General features: G+C 40.6%; 1 pseudogene across 1 annotated transcript; it reads left to right on the forward strand.

Moving 5' to 3' along the window:
* Positions 1 to 676: 676 nt before the first annotated feature.
* Positions 677 to 7,586, forward strand: LOC122673607 (annotated as a pseudogene). Its single transcript, XR_006334746.1, has 5 exons — positions 677 to 749; positions 1,511 to 1,658; positions 4,613 to 4,733; positions 5,973 to 6,076; positions 6,765 to 7,586. The product of XR_006334746.1 is annotated as a mitotic spindle assembly checkpoint protein MAD2A-like (transcript).
* The last annotated feature ends 366 nt before the right edge of the window (positions 7,587 to 7,952 follow it).

Here is a 7,952-nt window from a genome sequence, read left to right on the forward strand (position 1 = left end):
TCCTCCTACCATGAAATTCCCCGGGGAAGAATACTGAAGTGCGTTGTTGCCATTCCCTTCTCCAGGGAATCCTCCCAACCTAGGGATCGTGCGTGGCAGGTCTCTGGCACTGCAGGCAGAGTCCTCACCGTCTGAGCCACTAGGGAAGCAAACTCCCAGAGAACCCAGCAAGTTCCGACCGCTGACTAAACATCACTGGGGCCACTCAGCGTGGCGGACAGTTCATAACCCTTTCAAAAGATCTTTCAAACTCGGGAATTGTGCTCCTAGGTCGCTCGGTCCGCAGACCTAGAGAGCGGCCACTAAAACCTGAACCTACCGTCTTCCCCTCTAGCCGCCAGCTCGCCAGCCAGCCCACAACTACAGCGGGAACCCGGCCAGGTGTAACCACCCGGAACTGCGCCGCCACGCTTCCCCACTGCGCCTGCGCGAACCGCCGCTCCTAAAGGGGCAGAGAACCCGGCGGGCCCCGCTGCGCAGGGCGGGGTCCAGAGGCTCTTGGCGCCTGCGCAAAGGGCGCGACGGGCGGGGTCTAGAGGCGCTCCGCGCCTGCGCAAAGGGCGCGACGGCGTCCTGCGTCGTTCCTTTTTAAACTAGTGGCGGGGAACTGCTCCGGAAGCCCCTGGCGCCGCTGTCTGCTGGGTGGAATCGCGTACCGTCATCCGTGGGCCTGGCAATGGCGCCGCAACTCTCCCGGGAGCAAGGCATCACCTTGCGCGGGAGCGCCGAGATCGTGGCCGAGTTCTTCTGTAAGTCCTCCTCGCGCGGAGCGGAGGGCGGGGAGAGCCGAGCGCAGGCCGCCCGCAGGCCCGCGGCTCAGCCGGAGCGGCCCCGAATCCCGGCCCCTGTAGCCGCGGCCTCGGGTGCCGGCAGGAGGGATCAGGAAGTGGGGCGGCGGGCACCGCCTCCGCTCGCGTTGCTCCGGGCGGAGGAGGAGGCCCGGGTGCCGCGGGGGCCCGTCTTGCGGTGGGCCCCTTGGCGGGAGCGTTTCTTTCCAGTGCAGAGCTCCTCCTACACCCCCCGCCCCCGCTACGGGGAGGCCTCGGGGGTGGACCGAGACGGGCTAGATTTCGGGAAGCGCTGTTCTGAGCTGGCCAGGTGTACCTGCTGACAGAACCTGGCAGGATCGGTGAGGAGAAAAGGAGGAAAGAGACGTGGGAGAGGCCTGCCTGGGCTTGGTACCCGTCTGTCAGTTGCCTATTTTGACACCCTCTAACCATAAAATAGGCATTTGGACTTGTTTTACAATGAAATGAAATTTTGGCACTGGTAGATTAGTGGTTTGGCATTTTTCTTCTGTTGCCACATATGCAGCTGTCACTTAGACGCAAGATTTTAAGGATTTTTTTTAAATGCCACTTTGTACCTACTCGGCTTTCAGCAAAACACAAACACGTGTTTAGACATTTATAACTTTACACTATCATGAAACCATAGCCCCATCTACATATGCCTTATTTCCCCAGAAGTTACAACGTGACGATGACTTTAATATTTCTTATGTTTTCAGCGTTTGGCATCAACAGTATTTTATATCAGCGTGGCATATATCCATCGGAAACCTTTACTCGGGTGCAGAAACACGGTCTCAACCTTGCTTGTAACTACTGATCCTGAGCTCATAAAATACTTAAATAATGTGGTGGATCAACTAAAAGGTATTTTATTGTTGGACACAGTTTTGAGTTTTGTGGGCCTTTATGTTAATAGGATCTTCCCAGGTGACTCTGGTAAAGAATCCACTCGCCAGTGTACGAGACACAGAAGACTCAGGTTCCATCCTGGGTCTGGAAGATCCCCTGGAGGAGGAAATGCCAACCCACTCCAGTATTCTTCCCAGGATAAGCCCGTGGACAGAAGGGCCTGTCGGGTTACAGTCCATTGGGTTGTAAAGAGTTGGATACGAGCACACCTACGATCCACATTTTCTAGCTTCTTGGTGGTCATTTTTCAGCTCTGTATAGGGTAGTGTAAAATGCACTACCATCTCCCATACAGTGAACCAGTTGGAAGGGAAACAAATAACATACAAATTGAAAGAATTCCCACCCTTCCTCCACTTTTGAATAGGCTGAATATTTTAAGGTTCGGAATCTGATTTGGCTTAACAAAACAATCTCCATCAACTCCTTCAGGGATGATAGAACACATTGGAATTTTATGTAATTATGATGGAGTTTCTTATCTGAGAGAAATCCACTGCATATATTTTTTGTAGCTGCTTGGAATCTAAAGCCATCATTATATTAAGATGAAGGAACTAAAATCAGATTGAACCTAGGGAACTAAACTTTAAAAAGAAGGAACTACTAAATAACAGCACTCATTAGAATTTTCTTATTTTTCACCTGTTTCCATTTGTCTTTTTTTTTTTTCATCATGCCTCTGAGTCAGTAAGCCTTTTCTATCTGCGCACTCATTTTCTTCTTTTAGCTCAAGAAGTTGCAGTATTGTGGGATCAGTATGCTCTATATATTCCTTTTATTTCTAGTAGTTTCTCTTTCATATTTCTCTCCACTTAGGATTCTTGTTTCTAATTTCTCTGTGTTGTAAAATGTTTCTCCCTTTCTGCCCATTAGATCTTCCAAAATACTAGTTCTGAAAATACTACAGCCCGCATTTTTTTTTAACCTTAAAATTCATGAATCATTTTTGTTGCTTCAGCTAGCTTCTTTTTCAGATTACATCATTGCGTTTTCATTAACTTGAGAGCTAAGCCACCCATAGTCGTTCATACAGCTGCACTCAGATTGTTTGGTATGGAACCTCTAGGCATCTATGGATGTATGTCGTCATCTTAATCTGAAGAAGTAGCAAGCCAGCTTTGCCCAAGTTACTGGTTTTTGGTTTGTGTCCTTTGAGACCAATAACATTTCTTGTCAGATGTATCTACACTTTCCTACTTAACTTCTCCCTTTGAGTTCAAATGGAGGAAATGCTTTACAGGCAAATTATTCAGTCTTTTAAATTCCACTTCTCTAGCCTTAGGAATTTGACCCTATTTCCTCTCTCTTATGTTGTCAGTTTCTCTGTTTTCGTTTGGATTATTCCCATTGGTTTCATTTCCATTTTTAAGAGAGGGAAAAAAAATCACCAACTTCCCCATATCTTCAAATTACCACTCAATCTCTTTTTCACAGGTAAACTGGTAAAAGTTGTTCATATATGCCAGGGGTGAGCAAGGCCAACAGGCCAAGTCCAGCAAGTGGCTTATTTTTGTACTGCTTGCAAGCTAAGAATATTACACATTTTAAAGAAGACTATGCTACGTAGGTGACCCATAAGCCCTCAATATTTCTAAAATATTTTCTATACCTGCCGATTCCTGAATAAAGTATTCTCAATTTCTAAGATTACTTGAGGGCTCAATCTGAGGCCCTCTTACATGTAGATAATTTTAGTAACAACTTGTGTATCTGACTCATGAACCGATATCTAACCAAAGCCTCTCCTAACTCTCAGCTCATACATTGAGTGACTCCCTTAATGTCTTTATGCAGCTATATAATATACCACTTCACACTCAGTATATTAAAAACTGAATTTAGGATCATCTCCATTTCAGTTCTCTTTCCTCTTAGTGACTGGATCAACCATCTGACTACTGATATAAATCAGAAACCTGGGAGCTATCCCTGATTCATTCCTCTTCCTTACCCTAAGGTAATCCAATAAATCTTAACAATTTTAACCATGAAATCTCTTGAATCTGTCTACTGCTCCATCTCTACCAGTATATCTTTCTCTAAGTCTTTATTAGCTCTTGCTTGAATTATTCATTACTTAGTGCCCTAGATCCCCTGTTTACTTCCAGCTTACTTTCTACATGTATCCAGAAGGATAGTTTTCAAATAGAAGTTTAATTACATCATACTCTGCTTCAAACACAGTAATGACCTTCTTAGTTCTTAGTATCACGTCTTTAATGGCTCCCATGACTCTGTGCGGTCTGGCCCATTTATCTTGTCAGACTAGCCTTGTTCATTCTCCCTTTCTTAAACTGCAGTTGTTTTGGCCTCCTTTCAGTCCTCTGATCCAGTGCTCTGTTCTGAGTCTTTAAGACCTATACCTTTAGCAAGGAAGATCCCACGTGCCACAGCTAAGACCTGACACAGCCAAAAATAAATTACTTCATATTTTAAAACCTATACCCTCTTCCCTGTTTTGCATATGTATACTGTTGTCTCTTAGGACAAAACTCAAACCCCGTGAGTCAGAATTCCCTATTCGGTGCTTTAATTGTGCTCTGTGTTGCCCCATGATGGGTAACTGCTACTACATCATAGGAAACTGCACCATCATGGCGGTTACAACAATTATAATTTCACACTTATTGTTGTGATTAGATTAGTGACATCTACACCCTTCCCTTGGATTAGGATGGAAGTACCTCGTGTTCACTGTCCTTAGCCCCCAGTGCTATGCCTGGCAGAAATAGTGAGAATTTGAAATCGGGAGCTAGGCTATTGATGGGGAAAGTTTTCTGCATAGTTTGGAGGAGATCCAAAATAGCAGTGGGAGAAATTTGCTGAGGATAGGAAGTCGGTCTTGAGAGGACAGTTGCTTTGTAATGCAGCAAACTAAAAAAGATGCCTTGTTTTGTGTATTGCAGAATGGTTATACAAGTGTTCAGTTCAGAAACTGGTGGTAGTCATCTCAAATATTGAAAGTGGAGAGGTCCTTGAAAGATGGCAGTTTGATATTGAGTGTGACAAGACTGCAAAAGATGACAGGTAAGTAGCAGTTACTTCCATTCTCATGTTTTAAAATTTATTTTCTTTACTAAATGAGTTCTGATTATATTGAACAAGTTTCATATAAAGTACAGTTTTTTTCTAGGATGTTAATTTGATCCTTAGTCTCCTGTGGCAAAGAATAGTTCACTGTCTTATATAGATAATGGACTTTTAACAGACTTGCCTATAGTGTAAATGGGTGAATTTCACCTTCAGTGTTTATGGTAGTATGTACCTGGTGGCCCTTTAGTGAATTGTTTAAAGGTACTTTTAACCATAAGAGATTATCCTAGATTCCCCCAGCCTAAGATTCAGCTCTATTGTATTTCATTGAATGCCCCAAATCTTCTAAGACACTTCATAAAAAAGCTTCCAGACCACCTGTCTGGAAATGCCCATATGATCATGTCTAGCATTGTCCTAGGCTTGCTTACTGGTAAATTCAGAATCATTTCTCATAATGAAATGTAGTTTGTTTCTGAAGCCTTTGGTCTATTTTAGGAAATTTTTAGCTTATAAAAATAATTTGATAGTTAATTTACTATTTTATTTGAAGCAGTAGGGAATTAAGCATTACGAAAAAATGCCAAAGTGATTGCACCAACAAAATATTTTAGATACTATTATTATTAGATACTATTATTTTCATTTTTTAAGGGGTTTCCCTGGTGGCTTACAGGGTAAAGCGTCTGCCTGCAATGCAGGAGACCTGGGTTTGATCCCTGGGTCGGGAAGATCCCCTGGAGAAGGAAATGGCAACCCACTCCAGTGCTCTTGCCTGGAAAATCCCATGGACAGAGGAGCCTCGTAGGCTACAGTCCATCGGGTCACAAAGAGTCGGACGCAACTGAGTGATTACGAAAAATGCCAAAGTGATTGCACCAACAAAATATTTTAGATAATATTATTATTAGATACTATTATTTCCATTTTTTAAAAGGTGCTGTAGTTTGCCTAACTTGAAGCACTTGGCCAGTTTTCCGATTATCTGATACCAAATGACCTGATTTTAAGACCACCCCTAAAAAATGACTAAAATGATAAATGAAATAATAAAAATGCATATGCCTCTTGTGGTATATAGGCCCTGATGATACACTTATAACCTTAAAAAAAAACACAAAAAACTCCATTTTAATGTATTACTTATTTGATCTTGGAAACATTTAATCAGTTAGTCCTACCAATGTTTTAAATAATTTGTTAACACGTAAACTGATTTGGTTTCTCCAATAGTGCACCCAGAGAAAAGTCTCAGAAAGCCATCCAAGATGAAATCCGTTCAGTGATCAGACAGATCACAGCTACAGTGACATTTCTGCCACTGTTGGAAGTTTCTTGTAAGTATTATACAGCTTCACATTGACTTAAAATTTGTCAGGGAAAAGACTAAGCTATTAGTTTAAGAGTTAGCCCTTTACTAAAATTTTGCCTAATTATTCATATTACATAATAAAAATGAAAAACGTATTATAAAGCAGAAGTAGTGTTATATGCATTCTAGAAATTCTGAAATTCTGAAAAGGAAAGGAATGAAAGTATTCCACAGTATTCATTCTTGAATGTCTTAATGTAATCCCTTTCATTATCTTAATTTTTTATGTATATTTTGAAGGCTAGCCAGAACTGTCTTGCTTTTCTACCTTATCAGATATTTCCTGAATGCCTTCTATATGCGAGACACTGTTCTAGGCCCCAGGCTACATCAGTCATAGAACCCAGATGTTAGCTTTCCTTCGGGTTACCTTTATGCTATCCTATGTGATTAACTATATACTTCCTGCAAATAATGGTTTTCTCTTTTAAAAAAAGCAAACTTGAACTTTTCATAAGATAAAGCAAAAGGAGTGCAATATTTTCTGTACTACAGTAAATTTCTATTGAGGAAAAGCAATTGACTAGTCATTACAGTCCAGGCTAAACTCCCTTTTCTAATACTGTGGGTGGTTCAAAATGTGAGAGAGACAAGGAGGGTTCTTCTACTTTTGAAAAAAATAATGTACTTTAATGATTTTATCTCCAATTTAGGTTCATTTGATCTCCTCATTTATACAGACAAAGACCTGGTTGTACCTGAAAAATGGGAAGAGTCAGGACCACAGTTCATTACCAATTCTGAGGAAGTTCGTCTTCGTTCATTTACTACTACAATTCACAAAGTAAATAGCATGGTAGCCTACAAAATTCCTGTCAATGACTGAGGATGAGATATGGACAATAATGTACTTGTAACTCTCAAATGTGGTTTTCCTTCCAGATCAACTATAGTTGGTATGTTTTATTTCATTGGTTAGTTTTTAGATGAGGAAAACTTAACATGATACTTTACTGAATCTGTGCAAAATTGTTCCAGTTTTGGTACCTATCTGACTTTCCATGGGGTTGACATAAGTTACTGCACAGATTACATCAGTACTGCAGTGTTACTTTCTTTCAAGGTAGTAACCGTAGGTGGAAAAACTTTTGCTAAATGCCTTTCTAAGTCAGGCTTTTGGTCAAGTAGCTTGACTCAGAATGTAGAGAAATATTTAAATATAAAATAGAACAAAAGAAATACAAATATTCAGAATCTTCATTTAGATCCTGAAAGGAACTAATGATAATCCATAAGTAGTGAAATATTGCTCTTTATTGGGTCCTTTTGCCGTTTATTTCATTTGTATAGTTTCCATATTGAAAAAATGTCCAATTATTTGAGTTTAATTTATGTAACTTGAGTCTATAAAGCTGTGGGTATTCCCACTCTTCAAATTGTTGTGATACAGAACTCTTAAGAATGTCTTTTCATGTTTTATAAAATCAAGCTTTAAATGACAATGATGAAATAAAGTTAAATGTGTATACTTTAAATTTGTATTAAATTTTTTATATTGGTGTGTTGATACAGTTAAGTAGTTATGGATTCAGTACGGCATATTATTTCTTGTGCCTACTATGTTGTAGGGAGGGCCTAAGGATACAAAGTTGAGTAAGTCTTGAGGTACTTTCAATTTATTCGACAAGCTTTAATTAAACCTCCTTCACCCTATAACAGTAGATTTAAAATAAATATTGTTCTTTATGTAAAATGATAAGTGTCATTTGGAATTAATTCAGTTTAGCAAATGTTAGATTGTATAGAACCTTTCTATGCTCTTAGGTTTATTATCAGTAGTCTAATTTTCCGTATACAGTTGACCCTTGAACAACATGGGGGTTGGAACACTGACCCTCTAA

The sequence above is a fragment of the Cervus elaphus genome, chromosome 17, assembly GCF_910594005.1.
Source record: "Cervus elaphus chromosome 17, mCerEla1.1, whole genome shotgun sequence".
NCBI classification, from domain to species: Eukaryota; Metazoa; Chordata; class Mammalia; order Artiodactyla; family Cervidae; genus Cervus; species Cervus elaphus.